The sequence below is a fragment of the Hibiscus syriacus genome, unplaced genomic scaffold (genome assembly GCF_006381635.1).
Source record: "Hibiscus syriacus cultivar Baekdansim isolate YM2019G1 unplaced genomic scaffold, ASM638163v2 tig00013808_pilon, whole genome shotgun sequence".
NCBI lineage: Eukaryota > Viridiplantae > Streptophyta > Magnoliopsida > Malvales > Malvaceae > Hibiscus > Hibiscus syriacus.
In genome coordinates this window covers 164,480-183,036 of record NW_024062310.1, presented here as the reverse complement: position 1 = coordinate 183,036, position 18,557 = coordinate 164,480, and the positions used below count along the sequence as shown (strand labels likewise).

At 34.6% G+C, this 18,557-nt stretch overlaps 1 pseudogene; it reads left to right on the top strand.

Annotated features, from left to right (window-relative positions):
• Positions 1-10,583: 10,583 nt before the first annotated feature.
• Positions 10,584-17,492, top strand: LOC120206486 (annotated as a pseudogene).
• Positions 17,493-18,557: the final 1,065 nt, after the last annotated feature.

The window sequence follows — 18,557 nt, the reverse complement described above, 5'->3', positions numbered from 1 at the left end:
TTCATCCCCAATCTGTTATCTTCATTCTAAATTGGTCCCAAACCTTTAAAACATTTCAATTTTATCCTAAATTATATGTAGATACTAATCACATCTCTTGTTAATAAAATCATAAGGCTAAGTATTATATATTTGAATAAAATAAAATTTAGGTTAAACTATGATTAAAATTAATTACATATTTGGATGAATTTGGGGATGATATTGGAAGATATAAAAGTTTAGGGACCAATATAGAATGATATTCATAGTTTGGGGATGGAAATGGAATATCCAAGCGTTTGAGGACTAATATAGAATGATAGTCATAGTTTGGATGAAATTGAAATATTTAAAATTTTAGGGACTATTTTGAAATGAAGGTCATAGTTTTGGGACGTATTAACTCTATTTATGGAATTATCTTTTAATCACATTTAAATATTTAAAGTATGTCATCATTTTATTTAAGTATTTAAAGCGTTTTTAGTTAAAGCAAACATTTATAGATTTGACTATATCATTAATTGAACGAGAGTGGAAAATTAAAATTAATTGTGTCCGAAGAGAGGTCAATTCAGTGACAGATTTTCTTGTTACATTATCCCGCGACTCAATTATTGGGGAAAATATTTTTGTTACAACCAAACGGACTTAGTGGGTATATGACAAAATAGTTGCGACTAGTTTTCAATATTAGCCCAAAAAAATTATCATTCGTATCTAAAGTACTTTTTTGGGGTAACACCAATGGTCACTAAAGTATGGGTTAGTAATCGTTTTCACCACTGATATTTCAAAAGTTACAAATCGATCACTAACATTATCATTTGTTACAAATCGATCACTCTCTGTTAACAATTGTTAGCGGGCGTAACGAAAATCCCAACTGGACCGTTATATTCCTGACTTGGACTGTCATGTTGGACAGTGAAATGGGTCTTACGGTCAACTCTTCCCCTTTTTTTAAATATCCAATCCCTAACCCTAATTCTATATATTTGCATTCATACTTCCTTTGTTTTAAATTTCTCACAAAATTTCAAACAGAAAACCTAGCTAAGTTGAAGATGGAAGACTCCATTGATGTTTCGTTTTACAATTGTGGAGAACCAGATAAGGTTGTGACGGCTTGGACGAACGGAAATTGTGGGAGGAGGTTCTATGGGTGTCAAAATTATGGGAAAATGAGTAAAAAATGTCATTTTTTTTGTTTGGATGGATCCTTCGATGACGCCTCGGGCAAAAAATGTGTGCTCAGGACTACTGAAGAAATTGAAAAAAAGTAGAAAAAGAAAGGAAAATTTAGATATTTTTTTAGTTTTTTCTCTTGATTTTATGTCTCTATAAACTTTGGGTTAGTAATTGAATAATACTTTGAATGGTGGATGAAAGCTTATTGTTATTTCTAGATGTAAGCTTGTAATGGAAGATTAAGCCTTTTGATTTCTAGATGATTTCTAGATGATTTTTTGTGATTTCTGGATATAAGCTTCTTAGGGTGTTATGTTGCAATAGTTGTTTGTCTTGAATGACAATTTGTAATGTTGTAATGGTGGATGAATTCTTAGCAAATGAAAAATGAGTTATGGCAGTTTGTAATGGTTTGTGTAAGTTTTAATTTCCTTTTACATTAAAAAATTATCAAAATAGCTTGTTAGGGTGTTATGTTGTAATGGTTGTTTGTCTTAAATGACAGATTGTAATGTTGTAAAACAAATGATAAATAAGTTAAAAAACAGTTTGTAATGGTTGATGAATTCTCATTTTTTATTGAACTACAAGAATAACCAAAATAATTTCTCATTAACTTCAAACCAATTGTCAAACTGATACAATTTTTCTAACCTACTGTAATTCAATATCCCATTAAGCCAAAGCTTAATCCTAGTCAAAATATGGACAAAAGAATGGCTATACATCAAAGGCATGATAATCAAAATAATAGTTATCCAAGTAGCAGGTATATGAAAAAATAACTCAAGTTTCCAAGTATGGCTATACTTCAAGATTCTTGAGTGAGAGGATTACAAACACATGATTCATTGACTGGAAGGCATCGCATGGACTGTTGTAGGTGGTGGCTTCATCTAACGAACTGTTGTAGGTGGATTAAGTGGCCTCGTTGTAGGTAATTTGTGCCTTACTTGTTGTTGCCTTGGAGTAGGGTGTTGGAATTGCTGGTTGGGTGTACGCTGAGGTTGTTGCTGCCTTAGAGTTAGTTGTTGGAATGGTTGGTTAGGTATTCGTTGAGCTTCATGTTGATTTAGTCTCTTGTTACCACCAACTTCTCCTCTACAGGTCCTCTTATTGTGGCTAGGTTTACCACACTTGAAGCAGTTTCTGAGCGAACTTTTTTTGGTTAGTTTAGGTCCATTGTTTCCTTCATCAGCTTCCTTTCTCATTTCTTTAGTTGGACATATAACAGTATGCAAACAATTATATATTCAACAATTATATTCATATACCAACTGCAAACATTTCTTTTCATTTATTCCAACTGCAAACAATTATACATATTCAACAATTATATTCATATAACAGTATGCAAATGTGTTCAACAAATAACAATAGGCTATACATATTCAACACCATAACAATATGTAAACTCGAATGCTTAGGGTTTCATTCAATTTGTTTGACATAAATCACAAACAACATCTATATGAATCAAAAGAAAGCTTATAGAAACAAAATTGAAAACATAAATCCAAAGAAAACACAATCAATTTTCTGTCAAAACCCTAGGTTTTAACATTTTCTCTCAAACTTGAAAGAAACTTACAGTAAAGCATAACGTTATCTCCTATTTGCCGTAGCCTCCATGTAAGAACCATCTTCACTTCAAATCGTTACTTCTTCTCTCAAAACCTAAGTATACTTCGTTTCTCTTACTCACTTAAACCGTAAAATAATTTCTTGGGTTCCCTATTTTTCCTCGTTATTCCCCTTTTCCTCTAAAACCCTAAAAGTATTCTCTCAAACCCTCTCTCAAATTGAATCATTTGACAGAGGAATGGAAGATGAAAGGGTTTAGTTTGGTGTCAAAATAGGATTGAACGACCATCCGTTTCCTTTTCCCCTCATTAATTGATTTAATAATTAAATATTCCTTAAATGAAATTTTATTATATTATTAGATAAAGAGTCGGTCAAATGTATTTTAATGGTCGTCCACAGTGGCAGTCAACCATCCAAGTCAGGAAAATAACGATCCAGCTAGGATTTCCGTTACGCCGGCTGTTAACAGGGAGTGACCGATTTGTAACAAATGATATCGTTAGTGACCGATTTTTAACAAATGATAACGTTAGTGACCGATTTGTAACTTTTTAAACATCGGTAGTGAAAATGATTACTAACCATACTTTAGTGACCATTGGCGTAGTTTACCCCTTTTTGTTGCTAAAATAGGTATCTAAAGTATACTATTTTTTTCATTTAAGTACCTAAAGAAATTTTTTTTTGCTAAAATAAGTATCTATAATAATCATTTTCATTTAAGTACCTAAAACATTCTTTAATTAATTTCAAGTGTCAATTTTCTTAGAATTTAGATGAAAAATATTGAATATTTTACATACTTATTTTGATCAAAAATATTCTATGTATAACTTTAAATACTTGCTTTATCTAAAACATAATTTAAATACTCAAATAAGAAAAAAATGTATTTTAAATAGTTATTAATATTATATGTCTATCTCATAACATCCGACTTATTAGCCTAGGCAATTCGGCTCTCATTTTCGTCTTTACCTTTATCCAGATTTGAAACTTATGTTTTGAAACGTCTTTATCCCCAATCACCTCCTGAAATCTCATGGACTCGCTCACCTTCTTCTCGTTTGACTCAGCATTGGTGTTGTTGGTCGTAGAGTTCCCATAAGCATCTCATGTTTCCCATACACAAAATAACTTGAGCTTTTCAACTAGAAGGTCTCAAATACCTCCCCTTATCCGGAACAATCACTTTTTTTCCCTGCTATAACTTTAGCATTACACACGTCTAGTCGAACTTTAATCCTCATGAAATATGTGAATCCATTTGAAGATAAATTTAGCACCGTAAACTAGGGGTAAGCGTTCGATCAAGTAAAGTAAAAAACATTTAAGTTATTCGAGTTGACAAGAAGTATTTCACAACTCGAACTTAACTTGAAATTTTTTCGAGTCGAGTTACTCGAGTTTTTATACTAATTTTATTAGAATTATTAATATTATTATGAGAAAGATTTGTTCCAATTTTTTTATTTTGTCTAACCATATATATATATTATATATATTATATATTATATTCTTTTCACTTTATAATGTTATTTTATATATCAAATACAATCTAAAATTATAAATTATATTCTCAATACTATATTTTAAAGAAAGTATTTTGAGGATAAAATATTGATGAGAGTATAAAGGAGTTAATAAATTGATGAGAATAAATAATTTGCAAACTACTGTAGTCAAAAGACTAAATTGAGTAAAATACAAAGTTAAGAGACTAAATAAAAAAGAGAGTTCATTTTTAGTAAAAAAAAAGTAAGAATTGAAGTTACATAGGTATTCTACTATGGTATATGAGCATGCGATTCAAATTTGGTAAAAAAATCAGACTTAAAATAAAGGATTAATTGAAGAAATAAGGAATATTTGAAAAAATTGAGGGCTAAATTGAAAAATATAAAATTTATTATCAAAAAGATGAATTGAAAGTACACATGTATTCTACGATGGTTTAGGAGCATGAAATTCAAATTTGATAAAAAAAAAGGACTTAAAATGGAAGAGAAATTGAATAAATAATGAAATCAGGGACTAAATCATAAAACTGTCAAAATACTTAGTCAAATTTTCGGTTTTTTGAGTAGCTCGAAATTTCAAATTTCAACTCGACTCAAACTCGAAAACCGAATTGATAATTTGAGTTGACTAGAATAACTTGAATAATTCAACTCAAATAACTCAAAATTAAAAAAAAAATTAAATTTTCGAGTTAAGTCGAATTTTGCTCACCCTTATCGTAAACAACAAAACTACGAATAAACTTACCAAACTCTTCTACCGTTGCCTTCAACATCAAACCTGCCAGAACATATATTGTAATCCTAGTAACGTGAATTCATGGATGGACCGAGGGGCGTGACCCTTTACAAATTTTGAATGCCCTTATATTTTAGGTATTTTTCTCATATTTTATATGGGTTATTTAATTTCGAATTTCTTGAGGTTCTATTATATCTCAGATCTAAATTTTTAATAAATTTTTTTAATGATTGATTGTAGTACATTTATGGCAAGTAAATCAAATATAAGCAGACATTAAGGGGAAAAATGATTTAAGCCTATTTAGTATCCCGTAAGCAGGAAAAGTATTCCTATACGCTACGATATGAAACATGCACATTATTTTATTATCGGAATCAGCCACCGTCTGTGGCACCGGCCCGCCAAGTCGTTAAATGGGCAGAACTCGAAAATCGTAACATCCCCGCCAGTAGAATTCCAAGACCAACGATCCGGTTAGCTCTGGAGGAGCTCGACAAAGGGGACATGCAGGTTTAGGGTGTCGAGCCCATGTCTCTAAACAAAACCAGTGAAAAACATGGCCACTTATCATCTCGCACATCTCCTCTCCTTCTTCGACTTTATATGGGCAGAGAAGCCACTCGATACCGGCATCCGCGGCCGTCGCTAGCTTCCAGTACTCGCCATCGTCGTTGTCCGCTCCTTGCGCTGCACCAACTTCTGCTGGCATGATATTTGGAACGTAATAGTGGAATGGGAACAGAGAGCAGTGAAGACAAATATCACATGCCCATTCCAAACAGGTTGTGGTTTTAACTACGTGGTTGAACAGCGTTGATTCACGAATGGAACGGGGAAGATAACGACGGATGAAGCCTATGGAATAGAGAAGAAGGGAAACTAAAGAGACGTCGTTAATTATTTAATGATAAAGTGATAAAAAATGCAATTTATAAAATTCAGTGAATGAATTGAAAAAATTAAAAGTACAATAATTGAAATAAGAAATGAGTAATGATCAGTTATCAAACGTACAGTAATGATCGGTTATCAAACTTAATTTTAACAAAATTATTTTTGTATAATCATTGATATCTAATTTATTAATTGATTAACCTTAATTAGAAACAAAAAAATCCATCATAAGGGCGATCATTTTAATTTAATTTTATCGATTTATAATATTATAATTTAAATCATAAATGTTATTTAAAATACATAACGTCTTATCCGGCTAAACCAATTAATTGTTAATGCATAATTAGATCCACACAAATCACGTTTCTTTAGACTATCCTCCCAATAGCAAGAAGCAAATTTTAATTGGGTCACTAATTGAATCCGAGTTTAGGCCCAAATAAGATATAATCTGATCCACCCATCAATATTTAATCTTTCATCGCAAAAATAGATTTCTCTTTTATGCAGATAAGGTCAGATAAACGGTCATTCAGATACGAATTTTTATATAAATACGAATTAAACGATATTCCGTGACAAAAGAAAATATTGTTACTTTTAGATGTTTCGGATTCAAGCACGATGTTTATAGAGATGTTTAAACGTTTAATGTTAAATAATTGAGAATCTTTATAGCAGATATTATCTAGTAATCACTTCAAACTAATAAAAAAAATTATAAAATATAAATAATATTTGGAATTATCGAATCTTTTAATTTATTATTATTTTTACATTAATTAAATAAAAGTAAAATTGAACAAAAGCTATTTCTATAAAAAAAAATCTATTGAATATCAAGGTGATATTACTAGGAGTGAGCAAAACTCTACTCGGTTCAAAAAACTGAATTTTTTTACTCGATTTGACTCGATAAAACTTGACACGAATTGACTTCGAGTTGCAATTTCATAAACTCGACTCGAAAAAATTTCAAGTTCAAATTTAGTTGTAAAATGCAACTCGAATAACTCGAATTTTTTAGTAATTAGTGGATTTATTTTCAAGTTTGAGTCGAGTCCTTGAACTTTGTATGATGAATGTATATCACATATAAAAAATATGAAGAAATATATTTTTATTATATATGGTTATAGAAAGTCACTTAAATTGTAATCAAATAATATTATAATATTATAAATATTTACAATTAAATTTAAACAGAAACTCCAAAAATTAACTCGATTCGGAAAAAAATAAAATTAAGTCTGAATTGTAAAATAAGACTCGTCAAATCAAATAATTCAAAAAATTTTTATTCGACTCGACCAAATGCTCACCCATATATATTTCACCCATATATATTACAATGCATTAACTTTTTACTTCAAATTTTATAATAAAACAAGATTTGTGTTTCTCTTAATAGAAAAAAACTATAAAAAAAACCAATGCAAACGTAATATGAAAAGGCACATGGGCTATGGTTATTGCAGCACGTGAAATTAACGCCGACAATCGGTCCAAAAATATGCTGACGTTCGTCCCGTCATGTGTTGGCAACCAAACTATGAAGATCTAATATAACTTTAAAAACTAAAATATAATCTTTCTTAAAATGTTGAACCATAAAGTATAAAAAATTAATTAATAATTAACCAACATGTTAGTGCTTAAATATCTAATAAACCACGGCGTTTAATAATGCAAGGAACGAGGGCCAATGACTACTTCTCCACTCCCACCAATGAGACATGTAAATGACAAATTTTGATTACATCAGTAAACAATATTTTACTAAATGAGAGATTTGATTATATGTCACCATCAACTAATTAATCAAAAAATAAATATTGTGATAGTTGTAGTCACTCATTTTCGTCCGGTATTATTATATTATATTTTACATATTATATTATATTATATTATTATATAGTATGTATTATATAATATATATTATAATATTTATATTATATAGTATATATAGTGTATTATATAGTATATATATATGGTATGTTATATAGTATAATATTATATATATATATATATTATATTATATTATAGTATATTATATATATTGTATAGTATGTATTATATATTATAATATAGTATATATTATATATTATATTAATATTATATTATATTATATTATTATTATAGTATATAGTATTATATTTATAATAGTATTATTATAGTATTATATAGTATTATATATTACATATTATATATTATAGTACATATATTTATTATTTATATTTTAGATTTATTTTATTTAGGTCCAATAAAAAGAGTCCAAATGTCAAGTCCATCAAGGGTACGAGGGAGCCCAACCGAGTAGGCAGGCCTGACCCAGCAAGCCAACCCGACAAGATCCCAACAGGTAGAATCCCAAGCCGTCTGACCCATCGAGCTAGGGTTTCATATTAAACTAGAGGTGCCGCACATTTCCAGCCGCATGATTAAGTCTTGATCAACAACCCAGATTACATAATAGTTAGGGTTTTGAAACCCTAAAAACTCACAAATATGCAGTCGCACAAGGGCCGTTGGATCTGGCGACCCGATCCAACGGCCAGAATCCATCAGAAGCGACCAATAACGGCGCGTGGAGCCACACGCTAGCAAGGATACTAACCGACCAAAATCTTCGGCACTCGAAACTGGAAAATTGCAAAAATCGGAAGTAACAACTCACATGAACTCAATAAAGTCGGTCGAATTTCTAGCGAAAGGATCAGACGAAAATCCCGTCCCTTTCGATACCATAATGGTTGGATTTAGAGAAATATAAGCAAGCAACATATGAGCAGCAAAGTATACAAAAAACTACAAAAAGAGTATCGAAACATCAAAACAAAGCTAAGCAAAGCATTATCGCAAGCCAAAAAACATAAAAAGCAACGTCGATCTCGGCTCGAGAGGGAAACAACCACCGAAAGTTGAAAATGCTCGTCGTAAAAGGTAAGAACCAAGTAGTTTTTCTTAGATTTGTGTCATTTAGGGTTTATTTTAGGGATTTGGGGCTTGAATTTTACTTCGGGTGTTGAGAGGGAACTTTCGGTTAGTTTTAGGTTTTTCGGTGGCCATAACGACGGTCCGGACGGTGGTGTCTCGTCGAGGAGTAGCCGACCATAGGTCGGTTGGGGATTTGAGTTGAGAGAATATTTGAGAGAGGGTGAGAATGGTTTTTGAGAAATAGGTGAAAATTGAATGATATTTGGGTTTTAAGGGCTATTTATAGGGAGGGCCTTTGTGTAATTACTAAATAGTTAAATTATTTCCGCAGTCCTTGTAATTTTGATGTGTAATTCATTTTGGTCACCTATTGTAATTTTATCCTTGAATTCTTAATTAATTCAATTTAATCCCTATTTATATTTCTTATATTTTACAAATCGGCCCCCTAACCTTTTTATTTTTCCTTGCAGATTTCATTTAGCATCAATTTGACCCTTAATTTTTAATTCTTTTCAGTTAATCCTCCTTAATATTTGTTTTTTTTTAATTTAATGCATTGATTTTTATTTTATTTTATCTTGGTTAACACTAGTTTTATTTTTAGACAATTTTAAATTGGTCAAAGGTAAGTAATTTAGATTGAATTTTAAAATTTTAATTTCAATTGTAATTTTTTGCAATTAAGACAACCGGGAAATCAAATTGGTATCGAAAGGGCAGTACAAGGGTGATAATCCTTCCTTAACTGTAATCGACTCCCGAATCTGATTAATTCCTGGTAAATCGTAGATCAGATAAATAGACTGAAGAAAAAACATAAAAAACATAAAATAAAAAACAAATGAATTAATATTTTTGAGGGTCGGCAACTAACATTAAGATTAGTGCCGCTATCGATTAAACAAATATCAAAGAGAAAGAATAAGAAGACACGAAAATATTGAAAGAAAATTAGATTAAGAGAAAAGAGAAGCGGCTAGGGTATAAGAATCATTTTGAAAGTGTTTCAATTATTTCGGTTGGACACGAGTTTCAATTAGGACTACGATGATGGATGCAATTTAGTTTGTTGTATCTTTAGCGGAAAGTACGTGTTGAGCACATACGACTATCGAGTAATGGAGTAGTTGACTGCTTAACACGACTGAATCGTGAGACTCCGATTGAGGAGATGACATTTTCAACACCGTGAGTTTATATAGTTGAAATGCTGTAAATGGATCGATTACCCATAGCTTAATTATTCTTGTTATATGTTTTAAAAAAATATAGTTCATTATTGTTTAGTTATTTGCATTTATTGTAATTTTGTGAGGAATCTAATGTAACACCTCCGACTGTTAAGTACGTGTTTAGGTTCACATTTGATTTAATATGTTATCTATTATTTCACCGAATGATATCTATAAATTTTAAAAAAAAATTCAAATAACTATCTATTTTCTTTTTTACATACAAGAAAGAGGTAAGAATCACCTTAAAAAATAAAATAGACAAAAAAATATTGATTGAAATCATAGATTACGTCGTCAGGTCTATCTCATAATTTTTTCTTTGGAAGCACTTTTTTTCGGTTTGATGCGATAATATATGAGAATCCAAAACCAAATAATTAAATGAATTAAGGGGTTTATGCATCACATCACCGAAGCTCTTGCATTTTCTCCCTATATATAACTCCAAATATCCACACTCCAAATCACATCCACAACAGCATTTGACTAGTAAAACTACAAAGAGAGTAATCCGCAATCCGTTTTAGGAAAGCGAAAATGGTGGTCGGCATTGAGAAGGCAGTTTCCGCCGCGAATCCCGTCGTTTCATCCGCCAAGAAGACGCGCCCCTCCGACTCCGTTATCAACTTGGCTCGGTTTGTTCATCCGTTCCTTTTCTTTCCCCTTTCAATAGTGGAGTTTGTGACTGTTACATTGATTACTAAAATCACACTTCATTGCATGCATTGCGATCTGATTTGGAAGTTTGATAATGGGAGGTTTTTTTTTTCTCTTTCATAGTGGTGATCCTACCATGTACCAGCCATACAGGAGGAGAATGGGAGACAAGTGTACGGTCGTGTCAGGAAATAAACCGAGTACAAGTAATTTCTCTATAACTAAATTAGTGAGAATGCGAAATAAAAGCGGAAAAATAATACCCGAAATTGATAACGGAGTTCAGCCAATTTTACTTACGTCTCCAGACTGCTGCAGATCTTTTACTAAGAGAGAAATTTTACAGGTGTTTACAAAACACTCACTACTCACAAGAAAGCTCTCTAGTATTGGGAGAAAGAATTGATTTTTGGGATGATTTTCAAGCTAAATGAGCTAGGGTATTTATAGTTGAAACTTAGGGACTAATCTTGTAAATACCCTAAAGTTCAATGACTCAATTTTGTAATTATTCCTATTACAAAATAATTAAAAAAATTTAGCAGCCCATGTTTTTAATTCAAGCAGCCACCGGCTGCTAGTTTTCTTTGACCAACAATCTCCCACTTGAAGACTGATTTCAATATGTCTTCACACCTCGATCAATGCAGCAGCATTTCTGGTATTTTATTCTAGCATGCCAACTGAAGCTGAACACAACTTCAGTTTGTCCGTAGTCACCGTCTTTGTTAACATGTCTGCCGGATTTTGAGCTCCACTGATCTTTTCAAGATTCAAAATCCCATCTTCCAGAAGAGACCGGATAAAATGATATCGCAATTGTATGTGCTTCGTCCTGGAATGAAAAGACGGATTCTTAGCTAGATGGATAGCACTTTGATTGTCGCAATACAATATATTGTTTTCTTGTTTCTTGCCTAACTCTTCCAAGAAATTTTGGAGCCAAACCATCTCCTTGCTAGCTTCCGTAACAACGACATATTCTGCTTCAGTTGTGGAGAGAGCAACTATCTTCTGTAGTTGAGAAACCCAACTCACCGCGGTTCGTCCTAGAATATAGACATACCCTGTAGTGCTTCTTCTGATGTCGACATTTCCGGCTAAGTCAGCATCTACATAGCCTGTCAGTATCGTATCTCCACCTTTGAAACAAAGTGCTTTGTTTGTGGTACCCCGCAGATATCTGAGGATCCATTTGACTGCTTCCCAGTGTACCTTGCCTGGATTATTCATGTACCTGCTAACAGCTCCCACTGCATGAGCAATATCTGGTCTAGTACAAACCATGGCATACATGAGACTTCCAATTGTTGAGGCATACGACACCTTCACCATGTGTGCTCGTTCTTCCTCTGTCTTTGGTAACTGTTCTTTGGAGAGTCTAAAATGAACACCTAAAGGTGTACTTACTGGTTTAGCATCTTGCATGTTGAACCTGGAGAGTACTTTGTTGATGTACTCAGCCTGTGATAACATCAAAGTCCCTGACTTTTTGTCTCTCTTGATCCTCATCCCAAGAATCTGCTTTGCAGCACCCAGATCCTTCATAGCAAACTGCTTTGACAATTTTTGCTTCAAGCGTATAATCTCTTGCATGTCTGAGCCTGCAACGAGCATATCATCAACGTACAATAATAAAATAATGAAGCTGTTGTCGAACCTCTTGATGTAGCAACAATGATCTGCTTGGCATCTGGTAAAACCACTGCTACTCATGAAACTATCAAACTTCTTGTACCACTGTCTAGGAGCTTGTTTTAAACCATACAAACTCTTCTTCAACCTGCATACCAGGTTTTTCTTGTCTGCCTTTATGAAGCCTTCTGGCTGCCTCATATAGATTGCTTCCTCCAAATCACCATGAAGGAAAGCTGTCTTTACATCTAACTGCTCAAGATGTAAATTCTCTGCAGCTACAATTTTCAACACCAGTCTGATTGTAGACAGTTTTACAACTGGAGAGAAAATTCCATTGTAGTCAATACCTTCTTTTTGCTGAAAGCCTTTGACAACCAATCTTGTTTTGTAGCGTTTGCTCCCATCGTGCTCTTCTTTGATCCTGTAGATCCACTTGTTATGGAGCGCTTTCTTGCCTGGTGGTAATTCAGCTAATTCCCACGTCTGATTTGACATAAGCGAGTCCATCTCATCTTTCATGGAAGACTCCCACTTGACTGAATCCTCCATTTGCATTGCTTCATCATAGCACTCTGGTTCACCATTGTCAGTCAGCAACAAGTAGTGTAAAGAAGGAGAATACCGTTGGGTTGGTTTAGGAATTTTGGAGGAGCGTCTCAGTTCTGGTGTGCCTGGTTCTTCCTCTTGAACTGCTTCAGGACTGATCTGAACATCATTTCCAGAAATCTCCTCGAACTCAACAAATTCCTTTGTTTCAGCTTCGGTATTACTTGATTCTGCAGTTGACCTGTCTTTGTACATCACTTTTTCATTAAAAATGACGTCTCTGCTTCTGATGATCTTTCGATTTTCGTAGTCCCAAAACCGGTAACCGAACTCATCACCACCGTAACCAACAAAGACGCATTTGTTGGACTTGGCATCAAGTTTACTTCTTTCAGCAGAGTTTATGTGTACATAAGAAATACAACCAAACACTCTTAATTGTGAAAGGTTTATTTCTTTCTTGCTCCAAGCTTCTTCTGGTATTCCGCCATCCAAAGGAACTGAGGGCCCACGGTTGATCAGGTAAGCTGCAGTGTTGATAGCTTCAGCCCATAGAAATTTGGGTAATCCGACATGTATCCTCATGCTTCTGGCACGTTTATTCAGAGTTCTGTTCATGCGCTCTGCTACGCCATTCTGCTGCGGTGTTATGGGAACTGTTGTCTCCATCTTGATCCCATTGTTTGCGCAGAAATCTCTGAATCTAATGTCTTTGTACTCTCCTCCATTGTCAGACCTCAACTGCTTGACTTTCAAACCAGTTTCATTTTCCACCATGGCCTTCCATTTTCTGAAGGTATCAAAGACTTCTGATTTCTTCTTCAGAAATAAACCCACACCTTCCTAGTTGAATCATCGATGAAGGTGACATAATATAGTGAGCCTGCAAGATATGGAACTGGGGATGGTCCCCATACATCAGTATGAACCAATTCTAACCTTTCTGCCTTGGGAGTCTTGTCAATCTTTGTAAAGCCGACTTTCTTTTGTTTGCCAAAGATGCAATCCTCGCATAGCCCGACATCTACATTCTTTAGATCCGGCAGCTTCCCTTTTGACAGAAGTATCTTCATTCCTTTCTCGCTCATATGACCAAGCCTTTGGTGCCACAGGTTTGATTTTCCATCAGCATCTGCTGCAGCAATGATATTCTCTAAATTTGAGGTTACATAAAAAGTATCAGTCTTCTTACCACGAGCAATGACGAGTGCTCCTTTGGTAATCTTCCATTCACAGCCTGAAAAAGTTGTGATATATCCTTCTCCATCAAGCTGTCCTACAGAAATCAGATTTCTTTTGAGGCCAGGAATATGTCTCACTCCTGTCAGCTTCCAGGTGGTCTGGTTTGGCAGCTTTAGTCGGGTATCTCCTTTTCCGACGATCTTCAAGGTTTCGTCATCAGCAAGATGAACCTTCCCAAAATCACCACTGACATAGTTCTCCATGATTTCTTGGCATGGGGTGGAGTGGAAAGATGCCCCTGAATCCAAGATCCATGATTCAATCGGACTGTTGACGCTTAGAATCATGGCATCACCTGTCTCCTCTGTCACGTTGGTAGATTCCTGTGCACCGGTATCTTTCTTCAATGCTCGGCAATCTCTTTTAAAGTGACCTTTCTTGCCACGATTTGAATATCTTTCTGAAGTTCTTCCTCTAGACTCCGTGTGCAAGGCTGAGGAGGTTGATGCTTCACCCGATTCTCTCCGTCGAATTTCTTCACTCAATACCAGATCCCGAACATCGTCGAATTTCAATTTGTTGTTTCCCGACGAGCTGCTGACTACTGTAACAGTAGCATTCCAACTGTCTGGTAGAGATGATAAGAGAATTAAAGCTCGAACTTCATCATTGAACTCAATTTCCACTGAACTCAACTGGGTTTTGATTGTGTTGAGTTCATTTAGGTGTTGTGCCACCGATGCCCCTTCCGTCATCCGCAAATTGAATAATCGCCTCATCAAATGAACTTTGTTTGAGGCCGATGGCTTCTCATACATACTGGAGAGAGCCGCCATAAGACCCGCCGTGGTCTTTTCCTTTGCTATGTTGAAAGCAACATTGCGGGATAACGTCAGTCGGATAACTCTGAGGGCTTGTCTGTCGAGAAGAGTCCAGTCTTCATTCTTCATGCCCTCTGGTTGTTTTCCTGAGAGGGGTTGATATAGATTTTTTTGGTATAGAAAATCTTCAATTTGCATCTTCCAAAATCCAAAGTCCGCACCATCGAACTTTTCAATTTTCACCTTCCCTTCGTCTGCAGCCATCGCTCCCACTCGAATCTAGCTTCTTTGAATCGTTTTTGACAATTTCTGTGAACCGCCGTGTATTTGAACACCTTCGTCGACAAATTCGTATCGCCGAAAAAATTTCACTATTCACGAAAATTCACTATTCACGTGAATAGTAACCTCGCAGAAAAAATTGGCAAAATTCACAACCAAAAGCTCATGATACCAGTTGTCAGGAAATAAACCGAGTACAAGTAATTTCCCTATAACCAAATTAGTGAGAATGCGAAATAAAAGCGGAAAAATAATACCCGAAATTGATAACGGAGTTCAGCCAATTTTGCTTACGTCTCCAGACTGCTGCAGATCTTTTACTAAGAGAGAAATTTTACAGGTGTTTACAAAACACTCACTACTCACAAGAAAGCTCTCTAGTATTGGGAGAAAGAAATGATTTTTGGGATGATTTTCAAGCTAAATGAGCTAGGATATTTATAGTTGAAACTTAGGGACCAATCTTATAAATACCCTAAAGTTCAATGACTCAATTTTATAATTATTCCTATTACAAAATAATTAAAAAAAATTAGCATCCCATGTTTTTAATTCAAGCAGCCACCGGCTGCTAGCTTTCTTTGACCAACTGGTCGTGATCCCTGGTCATGATTTGATGAGCTACTTCAGCGACCCTGGAAACTTGTGCTTGTTTTTGCAGCTGGAGCTCGATGATGCAATCAGGAGACTCCACCGTGTCGTCGGGAATGCGGTGGTTGACGATGACCGTTACGTCGGCGGCGGCACTGGCTCGACTCAGCTCTTCCAGGCGGTGCTTTTCGCCCTCTCTTCCCCCACAATCCTGACGCTGAGCCCCTCAGTGTCGTCGCCGCTGCCCCTTTCTACTCTGTAATCCTCTTGATACAACATTACATCGACTTTTGACTTATTTTTTCTTTCTTTCTTTCTTTTCATTTTTATAACTCGCTTGAGTCAAATCAATGTATCCCACATCGTGCTGGATTCATTTATCGTTTTCATCGAGGATGGTTCAGAAACCACATCGGGAAACGATTATACTATGGGGTTGTCTCGAATGTTTACTGTGGGAGGAAATGGGACAGAGAAACAAACATGTTTTCTTAAAAACGTAATATCTCGTTTTTCCAAACATATGCATGCAGCCATTGCTTTTGGATCTTAGAGAAAAAACATGGTAACATGGGCATGTCTAGTTTCTTAAACCACGTGATGAGTCAACCCCCTGATTCTCCACTGTCTGGTTCCAAATTTGATGTAAAAAAAAACCATTCTTAACAATATTTTTAGCAGTTTTTGCTCATTTGCACCTGTATTTTGATCATTTATGTTATTGAATTCGCAGTCGTATCCGGAGGAGACGGAGTTTCTTCATTCGGGGTTGTACAATTGGGCAGGAGATGCGTACTCGTTCGATAAAGATGGAGCTTACGTTGAGTTGGTGACTTCTCCGAACAACCCCGATGGAATGATTCGAGAAGCAGTGGTGAATCGTGAAGGTGGTAAACTGATTCATGAATTAGCCTACTATTGGCCCCAATACACCCCCATTACTGGTAAGGCTGATAATGATATTATGCTTTTCACCTTCTCCAAAGCCACTGGACATGCTGGTTCTCGCATTGGGTAAGATTTAAGAACCTCCTTCATTGAAATATTGATCGAGAAAAATGTTTTGATCATTTAATTTATAGCCTTTTCGTTCTGCAGCTGGGCTATCTGTAAGGATAAAGAAGTGGCTGACAAGATGATTAAGTACATAGAGCTGAGTAGCATCGGGGTATCGAAGGAAGCTCAGCTTCGAGCCGCCAAGATTCTTGATGTGATCACCGAGGATTGCGCAGATTCCGGACCTGACAAAGAGGATAACTTCTTCGAATACGGCCACCGTCTCATGTCGGACCGATGGGAAAAGGTGCGGGAGGTTGTCAAACGCAATGGTGTTTTCAGTCTGCCCAAGTATACTAGAGATTTCTGCACCTTCAAGGGCAAAGACACTGATTCAAGCCCTGGTAAATGAATGATCATAAAATTCATCATTTTTGGCTTATAATAAAAACACCCATTTGATTGTTTTTCTCATTGTACAGCCTTTGCCTGGTTGAAGTCCAAGGATGGCTTGGACTGTGACAATCTCTTAAGGGAGTTCAAGATAGTCACTAGGGGCGGAACGAATTTCGGGGTTGACTCAGATTATACTCGGATTAGCATGCTGAGTCAGGACGACGAGTTTAACCTTTTCCTGGAGAGGCTCGCAGCAATCAAAGGGAGCATCAATGGCAATTATTAGTTGTGATGGGAGAGCGAAAGCCTTTGCTAATCTTTAGGTGTATAACTGTACATTCCAAGTTTTTAGACTGGTTTAAGCAGCTGGCTCTATCGCCAAGATGGTTTAGCTTGTATGTTCCTTGCTTAATATTGCAAAATATTTCTGTTAAGCAACTTTTATGGCATGAGTGTGATACATAATTGTTAGAAGGTCTTCCGCACACAACATCTTTATATTGGAGAACTTTAAAATATATTTGAATTCACGACACCAAAAGATTCCAAAATACAGAGAGAAATATTATGAGAATAGCAGACCTCGAATATCTAACATTCTTCAAAAAATTACCTTCTATTGATATGATCTCTAACGGCTCATGTAACCAACCTACTAGAACTAAATTCATCATTGTCCGACTATACTCACCTTATCAGTTAACTTATACATAATCATGCCGACTTCACGATTGACACATGCACTAAGAGTCATTATAAAATATCTAAAGATAAATACATTCAAACCACAAATTAAACTATTTAATCTCCTAAAATTAGTAAAAACCAACAATTTTAATTGATTACCAATTATTCAAAAAGCTAAAAGAAAAATATATTGCCACATTTCAAAAATTATTTTTTAGTATAAATTATTTATATAGATAGTTTGAGTTCACTTTAATCCATCAAAATCGACTCAATTTACAAAGCATTATAAAAGGCCACTATTTGAGGTTAACAACTATAATTTTTTCAATAAATATGCATGTTATATAAAACTGTGTCGAATGTAGCATGTGATTAGTTTAATAATATAAATAATCAGAGTCTTTGTATATTACGAGGTATAAGTGTTCAAAATAAGTTAATTTATCACAAAATTAAAAGGTTTCAAATGGTTAAAATTTTATGATTTTAGTACGAATCAACTTATCTCGATGGTTAAAAGAATCACCTTAGAGTACTCAAAATTTTAAATTTTCTAATAATTTTAAATATAATTTTCTATGAAATGTATAAATTTTAATCCTTTGAATTTTATTAAAATTTAAATATAGATTAAAAATATTTTCCAAGTTATCTCTTGCAA